The following is a 24,005-nucleotide window of genomic DNA, read 5'->3' on the forward strand; positions in this document are numbered from 1 at the left end:
TAAAAAATAAATTTTTTAATTTTTGTGAAAACATCCAAAAATAAAAATAAAAAATCAATTAGACATGAGGAAGTAATGAAAAACTTGGTCTGGTCATTGTTCACTCGGATATATAGTCAAACTTAGGGTAGTACTAAGAAAATATCTTACGTTATCGGTTCAAGTAGTTTTAAACGATTTAATTTTCCTTTTATTAATCGGGATTTACAATTAGAAAGCTTTAACTATGGGGTAAATCCCTCTCTACTAAAACGATTACGTTTTTAGAGTTCAAATTCGTTAAAAACAGTCTTTCTACGTTTACGAGATAGAGATAAATTCTGCGTAAATATTATTTACCTCATCCCTCAAACCTCAGAAATATATTGAATATATTATTGTTATTTATTGTAGTTCAAATTCGAGAACTCTAATAAGAAAATAGAGAAATACTTACCGTCACATTAATCTTTGGTGATTAATGATTTATGTTATATATATTATTATTACTTCATTTGTTTCATTTTATGTGTTGTTTTTTTTAGACTATATAAAAGGGATGATATATTTATATTCGAAAACAGTTTAAAACTTTAAATTTAAAAATTCTCATTTTGCCAATAGTTTTCTCTTATAGCTACGTAAATATCTTATTTAAAATTAATCAAAAGCTTCAAAGTTTTTCTTTTTTTCTTCTTTAATGATGTGTTGAATAAAATATCCAATGTAAATTAAAACAGATGGAATAATAGTTTAAGGATATTATGTCAATTTAAGTATTTTCACTCTTTAAATGTATAATTATAGTAAGCAAGTATGAAGTAACTTCTCTTCTTTAATTATGAAGTTAGTAGACTTCTTTTCTTTGTTTAATATTGAAATATTAAGTAGGTATGAAATTTATTTGGTATTATGAATTATGTTATATGCCTAAAATAAGGAAGAAAAATAAATCAGAGAACAAAATCAGTGGTTTTCCATAAACTTTGCCAAGATCAATGAATATTCAACGAGTTGAATTTGGAACTTGTTAAATAAAAAGATTTTCTTTGATAGCCATATTAATTAAAGTGCTAATATTAATATGTAACAGTTCAATGTTTCAACTTAGAAAGAGAAACAAGTTAAAATTTCCAACGAATTATATTATAATAGAAAGAAAATAAATAAAAATGTAGATCATGTTATGAAAATATTATATTGTGGATGTCCATTCATTACTTCGATATAGATAATATTCCTGAAGAATATTATTCATTTAGTACTCTGTTGAAATTTATCTACAAGCAGCTAATGTAGGCAGGTTGCAAGTAACTAAATTAAATGATTTATAGCAGCTTCTTATTAAACAGGCAAGTTGCAAGCAACTCATGCAGACAGCTTACAAGCAGCTAAAGAAAAGCCTTGCAGCTGCTTCCTGAAAAGCCTTACAGTTGCTTCCTGAAAAGCCTCACAGCTGCTTCCTGAAAAGCCTCACAGCTGCTTCATTTCTTCTATAAATAGAGGAGTTTTCAGTTCATTATAAACATAAATTTGTAATTTGAATAATATATCAGTTTCTCTCTATACTTGTCTTCACTTTATAGTCTTTATTTTATAACACATTATCAGCACGAGTCTCTAATTTCATTATCACTACCTTTATAAACCCAAAAGAGGGTCAAATCATTCGAGCCCAATTTCTTCATAATTAGCCGATTACTTAATAGGAGCAAATGCAGAAGGAGGAAAGGGTGAAGGAAAGGATGGGAATATTTGACTTAGAGAAGCAGTTCGCTTTTTATGGAGGATACCACAGCAACCCAGTGAATATCTTGATTCACAAGGTGTTTGTTTGGCCAATTTTTTTCGATTTTATGCCGCCACTTTTCAATTTGCCTCCGATTCAGCTCTGTGAACACATCTCCTTAGTCAAACCAAGTTCGTTCAGAGCATTTTGAGGAAAATTATATTCTTGGAGTGATAAACAATACGTTGGTTTTGTTAATTTTCAACTCTATGAAGAGATGAAATCCTTCTGATGTCATTTCTCAAAGATAAGGCTTATTAATTTATAATTTTAATTTGATTTCTTTCATTAGCTTAAAAAATTATGCTTATTATCTGTCACGACCCAAACTAACCCCTGTCGTGATGGCGCCTATCGTGGAACTAGGCAAGCCGACTCATTTCCAAAACAAATCGATATTTTCATTTCAAAGATAATTTCAATGTTATTTAACATAAAAACCTTCATAAAGGAATTCCAATCACAATAAAAGTGCGGAAGGAAAAACCCGACATCGGGATGTCACTAGTCATGAGCATCTACTACAATCTGTCTAACAATACCAAGGCTAACTCAGCTTGGAAAATAGCTAAATACAACTAAAGGAAGATAAAAGAGAGAAGAGCAGAGGCTGCGATCGCCAAACAGCTACCTTGCTATCTCCAAGAAAATTTGCAACCAGAATAATCAATAACCGCTACCGTGTCCAGCTACACCTGAATCTGCACACAAGGTGCAGGGAGTAACGTGAGTATGCCAACTCAGTAAGTAACAACAATAAATAAAGACTGAGCAGTAGTGACGAGCAATAAAGCATATAACGTTCATATCAAGAAATCTCAGTAAAATACCACATGCTTTTAAAATCAGGATTTGAATCAAAACATCTCGTTTAAACCCAGTTCCAGTAAAAATCATTTAAAGATATTTTTCAACAGTTTTTAGACAGAGAAAAAATGCAAAGGTGAGCAAAATGATGAAATCATAAACAACCCATCGGGAAAAACATTACTCATATACAGCCCATTGGGCAAGCCTCGCAGTCACTCGTGCCACTCGGACATACCTCACAATCACTCTTGCCACTCGGGCATACCTCACAATCACTCATGCCTCCCAGTCACTCGGCACTCGGCACTCGCACTCAGTAGGTATATGCGCTCACTGGGGGTGTGTACAGACTCCGGAGGGGTTCATTCAGCCCAAGCGTTATAATCTGCACGGACAACTCACGTGTTGCACGGACAACTCACGTTCAATGATAATAAAGTATGCTGCAGGCGGGCAGCCCCGATCCACACTCATCCTCACAATCAGTCCCTCGGCCTCACTCATTCATAAACCTCTCAAGTCACTCGGGCATTTCAGTAAAAACAGGGCATTCAGCCCAAAATATCATTTATATGCATCAAAAAAAAATATAGTCATAAAACTGAGTTATGTAGTAAATAAGTATAACCATGACTGAGTATAGATTTTCAATCGAAAATAAAGAGGATAGTAAGAAAAGGACCCTAAGGGTCCAAACAGCACTGACACAAGGCTCAAACATGGCATTCAGCCCAATTTACAGAAACTCTTTCTAAAACATGTAAGTATCATATAGTTTCAACAAAATATGCAACTTTACAATTGCTACAGGACGGACCAAGTCAAAAATCCCCAACGGTGCACACCCACACGCCCGCCACCTAGCATGTGCGTCACCTCAAAGTAGTAAAATGATACGAAATCTGGGGTTTCATACCCTCAGGACTAGATTTACAATCGTTACTTACCTCAAACCGGTCAAATCTCTACCCCGCAATGCTCTTGCCTCTGGACTCGGCCTCCAAATACTCCAAATCTATTCACAATCAGTACAATACCATCAATATATGCTAATGGAATGAATTCCATAAGAAAAGCTATAAAATTAGACCAAAATCCGAAATTGGCTCAAACCCGGCCCTCAGGCCCACGTTTCGAAATCCAGCAAAATTTACAAAACTAGAAAGCTCATTCACTCACGAACCTAACCATACCAAATTCATCAAAATCCGACATCGTTTGGCCATTCAAATCCTTAAATTATTCTCCAAAATTTTCAAGCCCTAACCCCTCATTTTTACTAATTACAATGATTAAACAATGGAGAATCACCATATATACAAGTATTAGGGCTCAAGTAACTTACCTCAATGAAACCCCCTTGATTCTCTCTTCAAATCTCTCCCAAAAGCTCCAAAACCGAATAGAAATGGTGAAGAATGCACCAAAATTCGCGAAGTGTGCAATATGTACCCTCTGCCCAGGCTTCTCGCATCTGCGGCCATTTTCTCGCACCCGCACGACCGCACCTGCGGTCCAAGGAGCCGCACCTGCGCAACTCACTTACGCGCCCAGACTCCGCATGTGTGGCAAACCCGTCGTGCCTGCGAAGGCGCACCTGCGCGTTTCCTCCGCTTCTGCGAAGCCTACCCAACATTTCCCTTTTCCGCATCTGCGCCTCAGGTTTCGCACCTGCGGGCTCGCAGATGCGTCCTCCAACTTGCACCAGCGCATCTTGCCTAGCCCAGCATTGCCCGCACCTGCGCACTCCACACGCGCACCCGCGGCCTCGCACCTGCAACTCTTCCTTCCGCAAGTGCGGAAATAGCAGAAGTAGCAGCTCTAGCTGCAAATTTCAACTTCGACAAATCTGTTAACCACCCGGGATCACCCCAAGGCCTTCGGGACCTCAACCAAAAAATACCTACAAGTCATATATCAACATACCAACTTAGTAGAACCTTCGAATCACTCAAAACAACATCAAATCATCAAATTACCCTCGGATTCAAGCATAAGAACTTCTAAATTTTCAAATTCGGCAACCGATGACGAAACCAACCAAACCACTTCCGAATGACCTCACATCACAAATGACACTACGAACCTACTCCAACTTTCGGAATTGCATTCCGACCCCGATATCAAATTTTCTAGTGCCGACCGAAATCGCCAAATTTTTAATTTTGTCAATTCAAACCTAATTCTACTACGGACCTCCAAATCACATTCCGAACGCACTCCTAAGTCCAAAATCACCTAACGGAGCTAACGGAACTATCATAATTCAAATCTGAGATGGTTTACACATAGGTCAATATCCAGTTGACTTTTTCAACTTAAGTTTCTACTTAAGAGACTAAGTGTCTCAATTCACTCTGAAACCACTCTGGTCTCGAACCAACTAACCCGATATAACATAATATAGCTGAATAATATAAAAAAGAAGTATAAATAGGGAAATAGGGCTATAACTCTCGAAACGACCGACCGGGTCGTTACATCTATGTCCATCACGTGCTAATTCTAAGCAACTAGTGATGCAAGACTTGCATGTATATTGTGAATTGAAATACAAATATTTAAAGGCTATGAAGACAATGGATATTGAATCAACTTGCTATGTTACGTGCGTATCAGCATATTACAACTATTTATATATATACTTGTTTTCATCATGTTGTTATCTCCATAAAAGATTACAAAGTAGATAACATTGTTAGGTCCACTTAAACTTCAGCAGAGTCTGTAAGAAATATATATATATTCACCAGTAGTGGTAATATTTCCTAATTCTTGTTATGGCTTAATTTTTATGGTTTACTTGAACTCTAGCAGAGTACGACCACTAGAAGTAGCAATGTTAACCACCAGAAGTGATAATTTAGGCTTTATATGGTTATAATTAAAGATAAGTTAGAGAAATATTCTCTATATTACATGCACGCCTCGATTTGCTCATGAAGTAGTAAATATTTTAAAAGAGGCTGAAGCATCACAATTTGATGTGATTAATGCGTGTTCAGATAATTATGTTCGATTTTCTGAAGGATGAGAATTTCATTATAAATATTAATCCATTCCCTGAAGTGAATGCGATAATATTAATAAAGCCGAAAATATAAACGCGCTCTTGATGTAGATATATTACAATTCACCTCCAGAAGAGGTAATACGATTGAGAGAACATATCCTAAATCTTTCGTACTTCAAATTTGCCATAAAGTAGTAAACAATTGAAATTTTCTCTTGAAGCAAAAAAATATTAAAAAGCGGTGTAAATACCACAACTCACCTCCTTAAGAGGTAGAATAATAATGGATATAAAATATTCTGATGTTAATGTTGTTTCTCCCTGAATGAGACATTTGTCACAAAGTTGGTGCTAGAAATACTGAAATTTTTAACTTTTGTCATTTATAAATTTATTATTGTCTTTCTATTGTTCATTTGATTATGATTTTTATTTTTATTTTTTCTCATGACACCAGAAGTGTCTGAGCGATATTTGATAGTACAAAATTTTATCAAAAGCTCCTGAAGAGCTAACTGTTTGTCTAGAAGACACATGACACAAGTAGAGCTTGAATAATATTTGATTGTGGACAATAAATTGAAGGCTCCTGAAGAGCTTATATGCAAATTTGTCATTCATATTATATGGTTGTGGTCAAAACATATGTTGTAATAAACCAAAAGTTTACTAATACAAATGGTTATCATATTGAAACTACAAATGACTGGAAGATTGAAAATCTTCATGTTTCCACAATCATAGGGGGTAAAATAATATGTATGTGAGAAGTTACCCGCCTTATTCTTCAATTTGTAATATATCATGTATCACAGTAAACCAAAAGTTTACTAAAGCAAAATTTTATGCCATAGTAAACCAGAAGTTTTACTGAGGTAAAAGTAGCTACAGTAAATCAAAAATTCGCCGATACAAAAGTAGCCATAGTAAATTAGAAGTTTACTAATGCAAAAGTTTATGCCATAGTAAACCAGAAGTTCACTAAGAGATAACACATGTCATGATGAACTTGAAGTTTTCATTTGCCATTTTTAAATGAGCTATTTGAGAATTCAGATAAGCATATACTGATGAACTAGAAGATTCTTCAAGAATTCTCTTGTGTTGCTTGTTCTCATAATAAATTTATTATACCAGCTACAGTTGGGACTAAAATTCCTGAATTCTGAAATATATAAAAGGTGAATATGGGCCCATTCACTTATCATGTGAACCACTTATAGATACATATATGAGATGGTTACATGTGTGTTTATTGTCAATCTGCAGTTTGGCATTTGAAATTGCCTTTCTCAATTAAGAGCATAATTTTCAGATTATGAGATCAAGATAGTTTATCTTGATGATGCTGGTTTATATCCAAGCTAGTTTAGAATTGAATACCTTCTATTAATGGCTAAACTATTGCTTATGAGAACAAAGACTCATGTGTTGGTATAAGATTTTCTAAATTGCATACAACAACATTTGTATGCATCAGACCAACAAAATATGATAAGTCCTCCCCTCACAATTGGTTTGGGATCAGAAACCAAATATTTTTACTATCTAATAACTTTTGATGTGTGGTATATGATTAATTTCTCTACCACAATGCACAAAGATAGGTTTTCCGGAGAAGATTAGAGATATGAGTTAGTTTTTCTAACATTTGAGGGATGGAATAAACAACTGAAAAATATGCTATATGAATCGAATTATCATTAATATGATCCTCAATTAGAACATAATTCAAGTCCAATGCTAGAAGCATTTGCTGATCCAAAATTAAATATCATATTTCAGCTGTAAATGCTCCTATTAAAGTTCCTGGAGGATAAAGTTTACTGCACGCATGAAGCGTAGTAAACCGATTGGTTCCAAAGGTAACAATCCTTGAAATGATAGGAGCAAATGATCAAAATGATCATAATGGGGATGAAATGAGTTCTAGAAGAGCTCACGACATAACATTTCATAAAAACTCCTGAAGAAGTTCAGGTACCTGAAAATAAAGAAAGTGATGAGGTCTCAACAAGTTATGTCACTTGCGAACTGATACAAAATGATCGTCAACGATATATTTGATACAATATAGTGCACAATATCATAAAAAGATTGTGAGGATTAGACCTGTAGTCCAGACACCTGAAGATGTCATGTCATTTAGATGCAAGTCATAACCTATATGACTCATTTGATCAAATTTATATAAAGATCCATCAAGGATTTAAAATGCTTGAAGCATATAATTCAAAGTCTCGAGAAATGTACTCAATCAGATTAGAAAAATCTTTGTATGATTTAAAACAAGCAGCGCGAATGTGATATAATCGCCTCACGGAATTGATGAATGGAGGTTATATAAATGATGGCATTTGTCCATACGTTTTTACAAAGAAAACAATACCATAATTTGTTATACTTGTTGTTTATGTTAATGACATAAATCTCATAGGAACTCCAGAAGAGCTCCAAAAGGAAAAACTTTGTCTAAGTCTGCAAATTGAATATTGAGCAGATGGGATCTTTATCCATCAATCTGTCTATACAGAAAAGATCTTAAAACTCTCTTACATGGATAAAGCACACCTATTAAGTACACCAAATGGGTGTTCGATCACTTGAAGTGAATAAGGATCCGTTCTGACCTCCAGAAGAGGATGAAGAACTCCTTGGTCCTGAAATACTCTATCTCAGTGCAATTGGTGCACTTATGTATCTTGCTAATGCTAACAAAGGTGGTGCGGATCATATTGGTTATGCAGATGCAAGTTATTTATCCGATCCCCATAAAGCTCGATCTCAAATCGGGTATATGTTTATATGTGGAGGTACTGTCATATCATGGCGCTTCACAAAATAATTTATTGCTGCTACTTCTTCAAATCATACTGAGATAATAGTTATTTATGAAGCAAGTAGGGAATGCGTATGGTTAAGATCAATAATTCATTTTATTCGAGAAAAATATGGTTTGGAATGTGAGAAAAGACCCACAATTTTATACGAAGACAATGTTGCATGCATAGCCCAATTAAATGGAGGATTTATAAAAGGAGATAGAACGAAGCACATTTCATCAAAATTACTCTACACACATGAACTTCAGAAAAATGGTGCATCGATGTGCAACAAATCCGTTCAAGTGACAATCCAACAGATTTGTTCACTAAATCTTTGCCAACTTCAACTTTTGAGAAGACGGTATACAAGATTGGAATGCGAAGACTCAAATATTTGAAACAAGGTTTTCATCAGGGGGAGTGAAATACGCGATGTACTCTTTTTTTCTTACTAAGCTTTTTCCCATAGGGTTTTTCTTGTAAGATTTTTAATGAGGCATCTAAAAATGCGTATTACTAAATATGTGTACCCTTTTTCCTTCACTAGAATTTTTTCCACTGAATTTTTTCTAGTAAGGTTTTAATGAGGCACATTGTCTTTTAATGAACATCCAAGAGGGAGTGTTATGAAAATATTATATTGTGGATGTCCATTTATTACTCCGCTATAGATAATCCTCCTGAAGAAGATTATCCATTTAGTACTCTGTTTAAGTTTATCTACAAGCAACCGATGCAGGCAGGTTGCAAGCAACTCAATAAAATGATTTGCAGCAGCTTCTTATTAAACATGCATGTAGCAAGCAGCTCATGCAGACAGCTTACAAGCAGCTAAAGAAAAGCCTTGCAGCTGCTTCCTGAAAAGCCTCGCAGCTGCTTCCTTTTTTCTATAAATAGATGAGTTTTCAGTTCATTATAAAAATAAGTTTAAAGTTTGAATAATATATCAGTTTCTCTCTATATTTGTCTTCACTTTACAATATTTATTTTATAACAAATCAAATATTCATCCCCTTTTAGCAATTAAAACTATGAGCTTGCTGAGCTCCACGTTGCTATCCATTTATGGAAAGCAGTCCACCAATTTTTTGAACATTTTAAAAAGTGATAATGCATTAATTCTCTTGAACTTGTCTTTAATTTACTTTTTGATAAACTAAAATTTTTGAAGATTAATGACACGGTTCGAAACTCGATGGACAGTGAGTAGTGTGATTCTTCATCCTTTTTTCTCTAAATATCATTTTTTGCTCTCGCTGTATTTCAAAATCCGCCCATCTACTCTTCTTAGCTTAAATCAAACTTTTATATGTAGTAGTATTTGACTTTATATGTACGCCTAATTCGTACGTCACGTGATGCACTAAGTTTGAAACTCGGCGGATAACGAGTGTGATCCTCTATATTTTTTCACTTAAATACCAAACTTTTATTCGTGATCAATTTCGAATCTGCTCCTCTATCCTTGTTCAATTAAATATTAAATTTTTATCTATGATAGAATTTAAACTCATGGCATGTGTCTAATCTATATATATTGCATTATTATCACTAATCCAAAAATCTGGGGCAAATATAAAATTCCATTTATGGTAAACATCTAAACTTTGTGAAGACCAAATATAATAATCTCTTTATAGTAATTAAAAAAAATGGTACGGTAGAGGTGAGCTTCCTCTATTAATCGTCGGCCGCGTTCGCAAATACTCGGCAAAAAAAGATTTATTTAACCAAATTACTTTACCTTAAACTTTACTTAAGTTAATGCTCACATGTCACCTTTATACTCTCTAAGATTCTAAACTCTTTTTTCTTTTTCTTTTCCTAACTACTCCTCTGTGTATTTGCATTATTCTATTAAGTAATATCCATATAAAGTCAAGAGTGTGTTGTTTTAGTTGTGAGCACCCTCCACTTTCAACCAAGAGGTTGTGAGTTCGAGTCACCCCAATAGCAAGGTGGGGAGTTCTGGAAGGGAGGGAGCCGGGTGTCTATCAGAAACAGCCACTCTACCCTAGGATAGGGGTAAGGTCTGGGTATAAACTATCCTCCCCAGATCCCATTAGTGAAATTATACTGGGTTGTTGTTGTAGTAATATCCGTATAAAAAATTCAACCCCAGATAGGGCCAAAATATAATTTAAATTCTATAATATGTATTTATTTTGCATGCACTACCAAATAAATTAAGATATCTATAATGATATGTAAATATTAAGTATGAGGTGATAATTTAGAAAAATATAAAATAATTCATAAAATACACAAATAACGCGAGAAAAAAAATTATTTTTGCAATTATTTCCTTTTTCTTTTCTGTAATATTTTATCTTAACTTTTGTACTCCTGTATTTTTTACAGCTGTTTTGAAAACGCTTTTCTTGAGTTAAGAGTATATTGAAAATAATTTTTATATTATTTCATATAAGATAGGAGTAAGGTCTGCGTATAACTCACTCGTCTCATACATCATTTGTGGGATTACAGTGAATATGTTATTATTGTTGTAAAGTGAAAAAAAATTACATATCAACGCATAAGTTAAATAAAAGAATTAATATAAAGAAAAATCTTATTGGTACGCGTTGGCGTCACGTTGTGGAATCATTGACGGGTCCTACTTCATTGTTTTGTTTAGATATTATACAGTTTTATACAGTAATTTGTAGATATATTATTTGGACATATTAAATTATTAAGGCACGTTTTGGTGGATGCCTAGCGTGAAAATAACGTTGATTTTTTCTGTAATATAATTGCAACTTGGCATGTGAACCACCATTACAATGCCAGACAATATATATTATATTATATTATATTATATAATATAAATAAAATAAACTCCTCCAACCATTTTTTAACATATCTTTTGTCATGCTCTTTGTTTGCTTGTGTATTTAGGTTTTTCATTATTTTTTGGGACAAAAAGTTACTTAAGCTTTTTCGTTGAGGACAAAAGCGAATTGTAATATTTTAATTAGTGGTGGACTATATTTATTGGCTATTGAAGTTTCAAAAATTGAAAGCTAGTAGTAGTTAATTGAAAGAGAAGTTGTTTTCATTTGTGCTAATATAACAAAATGTAGGGGGCGATCTTGTAATCTACATGTGGATTCATTTGAATTTTGAACTTCAACAATTAATCTAGATCTGAATTTATTTGTATATAATCTATCGAAATTATTGAAAATATTGAACTTTGAATTCAGAACTCAAACGTTGATGGATTCGGTGGTTAGCATCAAGACCTAAACCCATAAAATTAAAATTTTAAATCCGTCCCTAACAAAATGAAAAACATTAATGTCATAACAATATTTTGAATAACTTTTCTCTAGTAAAACAGCTATGCTTACTATAGATTAATGTCGAAAGAGGCTTGAAATAATGATTACTATAGATTATTGTTAAGTGAGGTCTTAATCGTACATCTACCAAGTGGCACTCATAAACATGTTCCACACCACCACTACTAGAAATTCGATAAAAATAGACCGCAGACAATCGACCGATTTCGATCGGTTTTGACAGTCAATTTTTTACCCTATTTTTATTGCATTTTTAAATTATGAAGTTAAAATTTATTACCACTGATTATTACCTATAATTGTAGGTTATGATGTAACAATATGTAAAAGTTAATAAAGTCTTCTAATAAAAGTTTTGTAAATTATTTAATTGCATGTCACAAATTCAATATACGTAAAAAAAAAACCATATACCACGAAAGTGTACAATAACATTACATTATGGGAACCAAAAATCCACTACGTGCTCTATATAAGGCAATAAGCTAGACCTTGATCACCTCCTTTATTTTTGCTTTATATTTAATTTATAATATATAAAGGATTGGGTAATTGATAAGCAGTTCCAATTGCTTAATTAGGAAATATTATTTTACATGCGTGAATGAGTGCACAAAGTATTTTAATTAAATATTAAAAAAATGGATGGTGGTGATTAAAAAAGAACTATTTCGTTATTTTATTAGATCAGAATCTCTCGAATATCATACATAAATTGTTGAGCCTCTTGATTTAGCATCATGTTTGGTGACTCAAATGTGATTAAAAGAACTACATTTTATAATCGAAGCTAATTTATATGTAATGACAACGTAAAGATGTATTTACATAATATATAATGACTCAACCAGTCGTTTTGCTTTCTAGATTCTCGTTTCCCTAATTAAGACTCTCCGTATGTGATTTTACTGTTTTATAACTTGCGGGGATGGTTGGTTTAGGTTTGAAGGGGTTCAGGTTGAAATCGGAACACTCAGTTCCTTAATAATGGCATATGATGGCCAAGTTTGACTTGAGTCAATATTTTGAACAAACGACCTCAGAATCGGAATTTGATGGTTTCATAGGTTTGTATGATAATTTTGGACTTGGGCGTGTGTTTGGATCGGGTTTCGGGTGATCCGGAAGCATTTCGGCGCTTAATGTTGAAAGTTGGTTCATTGACGATTTTCTAGTTCTTTAAATTTGGTTTGAGGTACACTTTGGAGTTATCAAGGTCCGTTTAGGATTCTGAGATTTCGAGACTGGGAATATTTTCGTATAGTGATTTATGACTTGTACGCAAAATTTGGAGTGATTCCGAGTAGTATAAGTATGATTCAGCGCGTTCGGAGCTAGTTGAGAAGTTTGAATTTCATAAGTTGTTTCGATTTGGTTTTGGGGTGCGGTTCTTAGTTTCGAAGTTATTTTATGCGTTCCGGGGGTTTGAGCATGTCTGTATTATATTTATGGACTTATTGGTGCAGTTGGATGGGGTCCCGGGTATGTCAAGTGTGTTTCGACCGTCCGGAGCTTAGTCCAAAACTGTTGCACTTGCTGGTTTTGATTTGCTTCTTCGCGAACGCGGAGATTGACTCGCGTTCGTGATGAAGGAATGAGATTGAAGGAGATTTTATTTTATGCATTCACGAAGAGGAGCTTGCGATCGCGATGCTTTGGGCCATTGTTCATCGCGTTCGCATGACTGTGCCCGCATTCGTGTAGAAGAAATTGGATCCGGGGGGTCGCTGGCCAATTGCTCTTCGTGTTCGCGAAGGTAGGGCCGCGTTCGCGAAGCTTTGGTCATGCAAGCCTTCACGATCACATTTTCATCTTCGCGTTCGCGGAGTACATTTTCTGGGGGCCTAGGCAGTTTGCTTTCGTGATTGTGAGGCCTCTTCCGCGATCGCGAAGAAGGATCGTTGGGCGGTGGACTTTAATAAAAATGGGACTTTTGGCCTATTTTGTTGAGTTCTCTCATCTTGTGGCCGATTTTAGAGCTTCCTAGAGAGGAGTTTTCACCTAGCTATTAAAGGTAAGTGATTTCTATACAATGTAAGTTAAATACATAAATTATTGGTAGATTTTAACATGTAAAATATGAAAATTTTAGGTGTTTATTGAAAAATCTAGATTTTGATAAAAATGAGATTAGACCACGAAAATGATTTTATGAAATTGGGCAAAAAATTATATATTTGTGTTCGTGGGATTGTGGGTAACAATTATTTATAAAAACAAAAATCGAAATTCGTGCACGTGGGCCCGGGGTGAATTTTAGAAACCTTCCAAATTGGGTTGGGTAATCACTCTAATAGTTAAATTATAAACTTTTGAGCAAGTATAGATTAGTTTGTACAATCTTTGGCTAGTTTCTTATTTTCGGCACCGACTTGAGGCTTTTAGAGTCATTTGTGGACCGGAAAGTGGACTTGAAAATGAGATAAGTCTCTTGCCTAACCTTATAAGATGCAATTAATCTCATAAGTACTTAAATTATTGTTTGCTACTAATTATGGGTGCTACATACCTGCGAAGTGACTAGAGTCCATGCATAGCTAAAATTCAGGTTATATTATGGGTGTTTAACGGGCGGGCTGGGATGGGCTGGACACAAAAAAACTAGCCCGTCCGTTTAACGTTGCGGGTTGTTAGCGGGCTGAGTTAGCGGGCTATACTTTTTCGGATTTTTTTATTCGTCCGGGTTTGGTCTTAGCGGGCTGGACCGGGTCGTGCAATTTTTTTTATTTTTTTAAAGTAAAATTTATTTTTCTTATTCAATATTATTGATACTTAAGTGTTTGCAAACTTTTAAGGCTTAGAATTAAACTTTGAAGTTTAAAGTTTTAAATTTGAAATTTGAATTTTACAATTTTAAAATTGAGATTTGAAAGTAAGTGGCTACAAAAAATTATTTAATAAGACCAATAGGCAATATGTAAGGATCAAGCTCCGAAGACTTTCATTTGATATTTTTATTGAATAATATATAATACTTCAAATTAAGTTGCAAGTTCTTTTTTGATTTTGTTATTTTTGAACTTGCAAATTAAAAGTTTACAACAATTATAAAAAAAGAAATAGCACATCACATGCTTTGCATCATTTTTGTAAGTTCATCCATGTCAACATGAGGTTCTTGGTTTTCGGCATTGGTTGAATCAGAACCATAAACCATTATATCTCCAATTTCTTGGTCCTCCGCTTCATCTACCTCGTCACGCCCTTGATTTCGCCGTTCTGATCTTATCCAATCTCTGAAGCACACTAGAATTTCCAAAGCGTTGCTGCCCAATGAATGACGGGTATCTCCTAGTTGCTGCCTTGCTTGCTAAATGCGCTCTCTGATGCGACTGTTGAAATCGGCATATTTAGCACGTCTCGAGCCATGGCCGAAAGAACAGGAAATTGATTTGAGTTGCTCCTCCACCAACCCAGTGGTAGAAATTCCTTTGTGTGGGTCTCTGCTAACTTTTGCAAGTAGAATTGAAGTTCATCAATATTCACGCTACTCGTTTGTTGATGCTCCCCTAGTGTAGACCAAATCAAACAATCTTCAACACCATCATTATCATCCAAAGCACTGGTCCTAGATGTTGAAACTGAACTTGAAGGAATATTTGCATCTACATCAGAAGAAGCATCAACAATGTTAGCATAATAATTATTTAATGTTTCTAAAAGTTTTTGTAGGTAAGAAATACAAGTGTCAATATCAGGAGTTTCAGTTGGTCCAATATCCATATAAGAATATAAAGCAGTGATTAATTGGCGACAAGTGGCCATTTTGATATAAGGGTTTAAAATAACACCAATTAGGTAAATAGGAGGAATTTAGTTGAAATATTTTTTAAACTTATTTAGCATAGATTCAACAACATAAGTATATCCTTCTTTCTTCTTCAAATTATGTAGTAAAAGAGAAATTTCAGCAATATGAACTAAACCATTTGCAATAGTAGGATAATTTACAATATTTGAATTTAACCGTTGGCAACGGTCCCAAAAAAAAGGGTTAAAAATGGGTTGAACCGGGCTGTAGCCCGTTAAAAACCCGTTTAACGGGTTAATGGGCTTAGCGGGTTCTGGTGCACCGGTATCAAAAAACTGTTCGTTTGAAACCCGCTCTCTGCCCAACCCGTCCCATCCCGCCTCCTACGCTACAGTATCGGGCTGAACCGGGTTGTAAACGGGTCAGTCCGACCCGATTAACATGTATATGTTATATCCAGGTAAATAATTTGAACTCAACTTACTAGTTTAGTTGCTTGTATTAATTAGTAAAATTTGGTTAAATATTATGTTAAACCGAGCTTCATTACTTAGAGATTTGGTATAATGTTTAATTATTGATGGAAATGTATATTCTTTTACGGGCTTACCTTAGAGTTGTAATTACATAATTCGCAATCCGAAGAGTTTCCCTATTCCTGTGGATGGGGCTGCACGCCTCGGCAATATTTATATATATAATGGGATGCATTCATAGATCGGGTCGTACGATCTCGGTAGTGTATGTACACGATAATTATGGATCGGGCCATACGATCTCGACATAACTTGCGCGTGTTGTCATTAGGAGTTCGATTATACTTAATATATCTCCCATTACCTGAAAAATTATAAATACATATTAGCCCTTAGTTGTTGTTATTTTATTAAAGGGTCATTTAATTATTGGCTCTTATTCCATTATTTATATTGTATTTCATGCCCATTTAATATTCTTGTATATTATGTATATTTCCCACTAGTATGTGTCGATGTTGACTCTTCGTCACTACTTATTTGAGGTTAGACTAGATAATTACTGGGTACACGTTGTTTACGTACTCACGCTACACTTCTACACATATTGTGCAGGTTCTTAGGTAGGTGCATCTAGAGTTCGTCCAGGCGCGCATCCCCATTACCCGGATGCTTAGTGGTGAGCTGCTTCTTATGCTCTGTTCTGCAGCACCCAAAGTCTTCTCTTGTTATGTTTATTATTTCTGTCTATTCTGTTTTAGACAGTAGTTCTTAGGGAGTTTTATATATATTCTACTAGATGCTCATGCACTTGTGACACCGGATTTTGGGAAAGTTCTAGTAAATACTCATGATTTTGATTACTAAATTCACCATCTTACTCTCATGTTTAGTTTATGCTTTATATCACTATGATTACTTACCATTTGTTTTTGTATTAGATAAAAATTAAAGATTTTAAAAATATTAAAAATGAGCAATTAAATGGGTAACTCACAGTTGACTTGCCTAGCGGCGATGTTGGGGGCCATCACAACCTATAGTGCAAATTGGGTCGTGACATAATAAATGCATTTACCTATTATAAAAGGTTAACAAATATTTTTATCAAGTTAGCCATTATTTATCATAGAATTTTTATGTTATTACCTAGGTTATAAGTAACATGGTCGTGTAAATATAGGAAACTTACACAAATATCCCAAATAAGTCTCAACTTACCAATTTCTAGCCATTAGTTATAGATTTACTAAAATTAGCCAAGCACATAAAAAAATTAAAAATCAAATAAATAAAGTTATTTCTCTCAAAGAATCACATGCAAAAATCTCCTTCTATATTTTTAAACGTGATTAGCAATATTAGATGTAAGACGGAAAGGAATTTTCATGGATGATGTAGCAAAATAAAATAAAATACAATATTCCAAAAATCTAAGCAAAAAAAAAAGAAATCAACGGTATACTTGAAATTTATTGAAAATATATAGATAAGTCAATATACAAAATTTGAGGAAGATTGGAGGTGATTTGGACTAGTTTTGTATCAAAATTCGTAATTAAATCGAGTTAAAAAAATTCTTCTGCGACACATGTATCAAACATGTATCACGCATGTATCTCACACACATGTATACATGTGATACACAATTGATATAAATATGATACATATGTGATACATATGTGATACGCATATCATTTTTTTCATGTTCAGTTTTTACTTCGAATTTTCAATTCAAACCACCTCAAAACTTCACCAAATCATCCCAAAACTGAGATTCTAGTTCCTTAAGATGTACCCAATCTATTCTAATAACACTCACTCAAAAGAAAGCAAAAAAATAACCTTTTTGTTACAAATAGCTAATTGGCTAATATTAGTAATATTTAGCTAACGTAATATTTTATGAATTGACCAATTTTAATAATTAGCTACTTATAAATGGACATAGCTGGTAGTTTCCCATAAATATATTCTATAAATTGTTGATTCAAGGCAAATTGGTCATGAGCCATGTGCTTTGTGCGGTGATTAGTGATTTGGTGGTTATTATGTTCTTAATCTATATGATTAAGCTAGGGCAGCTTATAAGGTCAAGTTTTGTAGTACTTTAAACCAATGTGTTGACAACGCAAGTGGGATTATTACCAACTCTACAAACTACTACTAAAATTAATGTGTTTAATCAAGGAGATAGATTGTGATCATTAGTTTCAACATTCAACATTAAGCTACTTTAGATGAAGTCTAACAGCAAATATAGGAAGTGTGCGTGTATATATATATATTTAGAAAAAATTAATTGTAATATATTAATTGTTATATGGTAAACAACATGAATTATTGTAAAGATATTGCTTGCTTCAAAGTAATATGAGGAGCTAAACCTATCCTAGTATAAGAGGAATTGTTTGGGCTCACCAATGATGTACCGGTTGTTAGGCCAACAACAGATAACTAATAACTTGTTTGGATGGTTGTTACCATTGTATCATATTGTATTGTTATTTTAAAATAATATTTTTTTTGAATGTTTATTTAAAATTAATTGTATTGTATCGTTAAAGCATTGCTACAAAACAAGGAAAAATATCAGTTCACGAAGCAATTGATTTGGTGTGGTGTGATTGTTTTTTATTTTTCTTTTCAATTATGACCTTACTTATTTCTCCATAATTATATTTTATCCTCTTTTAAAAAAAAAAATTAATTCTGAATCTCCAACCTGTTGACCAACTTTGTCTTCATCCTTCTTTTTTCAGAATTATTTTGTGTCGTTCTTTTTATCCAGATCCCCAAATCTTTGTTTGTACCCCCTAAACTATGGATCAAATCCCTGTTACACACTCTTTGTGGACGAAAATCATATTATACACTCAGACCTTTCCAAAGTGTATCTAATACACACTACTTTTTTCTTCACCAGTTTTTCAGAATATGTGTAATATCACGCACCAATCAAACAATGACACGTGTCATTATTATTTATTTATTTTATTTTAAAAAATAAAATAATTAAAATTATAACTATACCCCCATCTTCCCCATCTAAAGTTATAAACCACCATAGTTGTCGTCCATCTCCTCTCTTCACCATCAACAACCGTAGCCTCTTTTCCCACCTTTTACTTAATGACAAAGCCATCATTAACTAAACAAAATCACCAGAAAACACACCCAAAAATCCATCTTTTCCTTTGAAAATGAATCAGAAATTTTGAGCCCAAATCCAACTCATTTTTCATTTCTCTTCTGTAAAAGTTCAACCACCATTAACCGCCATTACCGTATTTCAATTTTTTGTTTTGTGCCATTCTGACTCCCATAACTGAAGCAACGAATTTGTAATAATAAGGAGAAAAGTATATTTTTTAGAAAAGAAGACTAAGAACTTTACAATTCAGTTATTTAAGAATTCATCCATTAATAAAATTAAAGAATGTGCTTATGTGCAACAGCCTGAGCTAAGCTTTAATGGTTGGAAGTTTTATTCAAAAAATTGGACTTCGCCACGCAAAAGCTCAAGCTAAGATTCTCCGCCAAAAAAAAATCTTCTATGCAAAAGCTTGAGGCAAGCTTTAATGGTTGGGGGAGGGTGGGTGGGGGGGTGGGGGAGTGGGGAAGGCTATAAAAAGCTTTAATTAATGAATCTAATCACAATTTCTCACCAAAAGATTTACAAAAAAACTAAAAACTAATCAACGATAAGAGATATGAGAAATCATGGTGGGTTTATTTGATAAGGAGAAGATCGGATGGTGGAGAGAAGTGGGACTAAGTGTCAAGGTCTCAAGGAGCAGCCGTGGCAGAGTTTTTTAATCAAGGAAGAAGTTGACTTAATTTAAAAAATTTAAAAACTAAAAAAATTGACATCTAACACAAAAATTATTTGTTCACGCGACTCATTTGTTGGAAAAACATGCACTGTCCACGTGGGCAAACTAGTGTGTATTAGATACACTTTGAAAATGTTGAGTGTATAATGTGATTTTCGTTCGGAAAAAGTGTGTAACAGAGATTTGGTCCATAATTTAGGGGTAACTTATGTATTTTGCCTTTCTTTGTCTCTTTCTATCGTTCTAATTTTTTTTTTTTTGCTAATGATTGTTCTACTTTTTTCTCTTGATTCCAAGCTACATAAATTATGATAAATTAGTTGAAAGAGTTTTTCTTAAATTATTTTTAAATGTAATTTTGATAAATTTAATATTTAATTGAGATATTTTAATAAATTTATCAGTTACGTTATATTAGTCGGTACCTTAATTGACATAATACCAAATCTCAAGTACGATGATGAGGAAAATAAAGAATAGTGAAAGTTACTATAATTCTACAAGGCTTTGAGTCAGTAATTTAGAAACATTTAATCATGTACATAAGATTTACAAAGATCTTTTTAAAATTAAGTAAATTAAATTTCGATAAAGTCAAAACTCGTGCGCCTTAGCAGTCCGTGTTTTCGATCAAGTCAAAATTCACGTCAATTTCAGCAAAATTTATGCGCTTCACTTTCACTGTCCCAAAAAAAATAAATTAAATCTGTATCTGCATTTAATAGGAAAATATAATTATTAAAAATTAAAAATAAATATAGAAAATTATTATAATTAAGTGATAAATATATTTATAGAAACTATGTATTATTTTTTATTTATTAATTTGATATGAACATCGGATAAGTTTTATTAAAGAAAATTATTTATTATATTTTTGATTAATTTTATAATAATTTCCAATATTTTAATTATAAAAACTTTTCAACAATAGTTTTACTCTGAAAATTTCGTATTAATTTATAGCAAGAGATGCACGTGAAACACGTTATCATGTAGCTAAAAAACTTACACGGTCTCTTGGACTACGAGTTCGAACTTTGGACTAAAATATTCAGTTTGACAAATTGGGGAGTGAAATTAGCTGAAAGTAGATATCCCTTTTGCTTTAATTAGAATATAAAAGTAATTTAAATATAGAAATTCCATTCTTAGTTTAATTAGAATAAAATATATAATATATAAATAATTCTAATCTAAATGCCCCTTTTATATACCTATTCTAGCTAATCTATTAAACCTAACTCATTAAAATTTTACGGCTCATTTAATAGGAATAACAAGCACTAACCCCGGTCCACTTTAAGTGATTTTTTTGGCTCTCTTCACATATATTAAGGAATTTATTTTTTAGCATTAGTTAATAATAAAATTGACCATATTAACCTTAATTTGCTCTTGAAAATATAACAAACTACTCCTACGCTCTTTACTGCAAGGACAACTTTAAAAAAAAAAGTTAATTTTTTCTTAATATTCGAAAAAAATAAAGTATTGTGAACCACAAAAAAAGGCCTAAAAATCACTTAAAATGAATAGGAGGGAGTAAGTAATATTCTCACAAACGTTAGTTAAATCTAAACCTAATAAATGATACAGAGAACACTCTATCATAGTACTGACCAAAAGAAAAACTACAACATAGTACAGACTACAACTTAATTCCATCTGTTGCTAGCTTATGTTATGTATAGATATGGGATCCCTAGCCAGTATTAGACTATAACAAAAGTCCTATTAGAAATCTTGTATGATTCTAGTTGGTTTTGGGTTGGTACCCCTTCATTATTGAGAAAATAACACTATATAACCGCTCTTAAAATAATAGCCGAAAAATTTTTTTTTTTTATATATATATATATATATATATATATATATATATATATATATATATATATATATATATATATATACATTATGAATATTATATACAAAAATTATACAGTTTCTATATACTTTTTTGGCTATCGAATATAAATAATTTTTTGCGCGGACTAAAAGTAAGAAAATCTCTTCGTTATTGGGCCTTAAAAGAAATTGTTTGTTAAGTCAAACAAGCAACCTAACCACTAGTACTAGGTTGTTTTCTTGAAAAAGAAAAGGGAAAACACTCTGCCATGCAAAATGGCGAATTCAAGATTTGAAATTTAAGTGCTCCTACAACGATCTCGAATTATATATACAATAATAACTAAGTTTACAGTCAAATATTATTAGATATTTAGTAAATTTCTTAATACAATTATAAGATTTTGAAAAACTACTGAGTTCAGGGGAATCCATAGGCTAGCTAGATTCGCCCCGACAATACGTGCTACATGAAATACAACCTTCTTCGGTTTAGTTAATCCGATAACCAATGATTACTCACCCAATATAATTCAGATTCACTCTCGATAAACCAACAGAAAGAGTAAACTAAAACATATTCGATCGAAAAATTCTTCCTTCTCGAAGCTTAAAATAAAGACTTCTAGTTAAGAGTTAAGCGATCACGATATATGTACCTATACTTCTGAACTAAACCTAACTTATAGCATTTTCATGGCACATAATAAGATTTTCACAAACGCTAAAGGGTTACCTAAAATAATAGATACAACACTTTATCACACAACACAGTACAGACTACAAATTTGAGCATGTCCATTTGTAGAGATATGGGATCCCTAGCTAGTATTAGAGTATACAAAATTCCTATCTGTATTCATGTATGATTAGGGTTGTTGTTGTTGTTTGATCCCCTTCCATTTGGCTTTAAAGATTGTTTGTTAAGTCAAATAACCCACCTAGCTAGTACATGCTATATGAAATTTGCCCTTTTGTTCAACCTAACTATTCGATATTTGAAGTCTACTATAACGACTAGACAGATCGTTTTGAGTATTACAATCCTGTTCCCCTATTTACTACTAATTTTATGCTTTACAATTTTTATGTGACTTGCCGGGGTAGTTAGTTTAGCTCCGGTGAGGTTTCAGAATGAATTGAGACACTTAGTCTCAAGAATGGAAAATTAAGTTGAAAAGGGTGACTGTATGTTGACTTATGTGTAAACGATCTCTTAATAGAGTTTTGATGATTTTAATAGATCCGTATGGTAATTTTGGACTTAGGAGTGTGTCCGAAAAATTATTTGGAAGTCCGTAGTTAAATTAGGCTTGAAATAGCAAAAATAGAAAATTGAAAGTTTGGAAGTTTGACAGGAAGTTGACCTTTTGATATCGGGGTCGGAATTCAGTTCTGAAAATTTTCATAGTTCTGTTATGTCATTTATGACTTGTGTGCAAAATCTGAGGTTAATCAGACTTGATTTGATAGATTTCGGCATCGAATGTAGAAGTTAGAATTTGTTAGTTTTCATTAGGCTTGAATTGGGGTACGATTCATGGTTTTAACATTGTTTGATGTGATTTGAGGTCTTGACTAAGTTTATATGATGGACTTGTTAGTATTTTGGTTAAGGTCTCGAGGGCCTTAAGTGAGTTTCGGATGGTTAACAGATCAATTTTTGGACTTGGGGATGTGCTGAATTTTCTGATGTCTATATCTGGTTTCCTTGTACGTGATCGCATGAATGGGTCCGCGATTGCGTAGGCTTATTAGGGGCAGTGGTGATTTTTTCCCTATGCGTTCGCGAGTGATGATATACGATCGCGTAGATTTGGCTAGGCAGTGCATCGCGAACGCGTGGGCCTTGTCGCGTTCGCGAAGAGGAATTGTAGCAAAAGTTGGGTCACACGTTTGTTCTTCGCGATCGCGTGAAGAGGGTCGCGATCACGTAGGTCTGTGGAGCCAATGCTTCATGATCGCGTGCAGTTATCCGTGATCGCGTAAGGTTAAATTTGGCAGTGGGAAATTTGTGCTTCCCGATCGCGTGACTCTGTCCGCGATCGCGTAGAGTAAATGACTGGGCAACATAACTTAGGTTCTGAAAATGAGACTTTATCTCATTTTCCATTTTTGACGATTTGGAGCTCGAGGAGAGGCGGGTTTTGGGAAATTTTTAAGGAAAATATCGGGGTAAGAGTTCTTAACTCAATTTTGGTCAAGTTACCCGAATCTATTGTTATTTTTAACATTTAATTAGTATTTTAAGTTGAAAAAATTGTGAAAACCCTTAAGGTTAAATTGAAGATTTGAGGGTTGAGTTGATGTCAGAATTTGGTAAATTTGGTATGGTTAGACTAGTAATTGAATGGACGTTCATATTTTGTA

The sequence above is a fragment of the Nicotiana tabacum genome, chromosome 15 (assembly GCF_000715075.1).
Source record: "Nicotiana tabacum cultivar K326 chromosome 15, ASM71507v2, whole genome shotgun sequence".
Lineage (NCBI taxonomy): Eukaryota > Viridiplantae > Streptophyta > Magnoliopsida > Solanales > Solanaceae > Nicotiana > Nicotiana tabacum.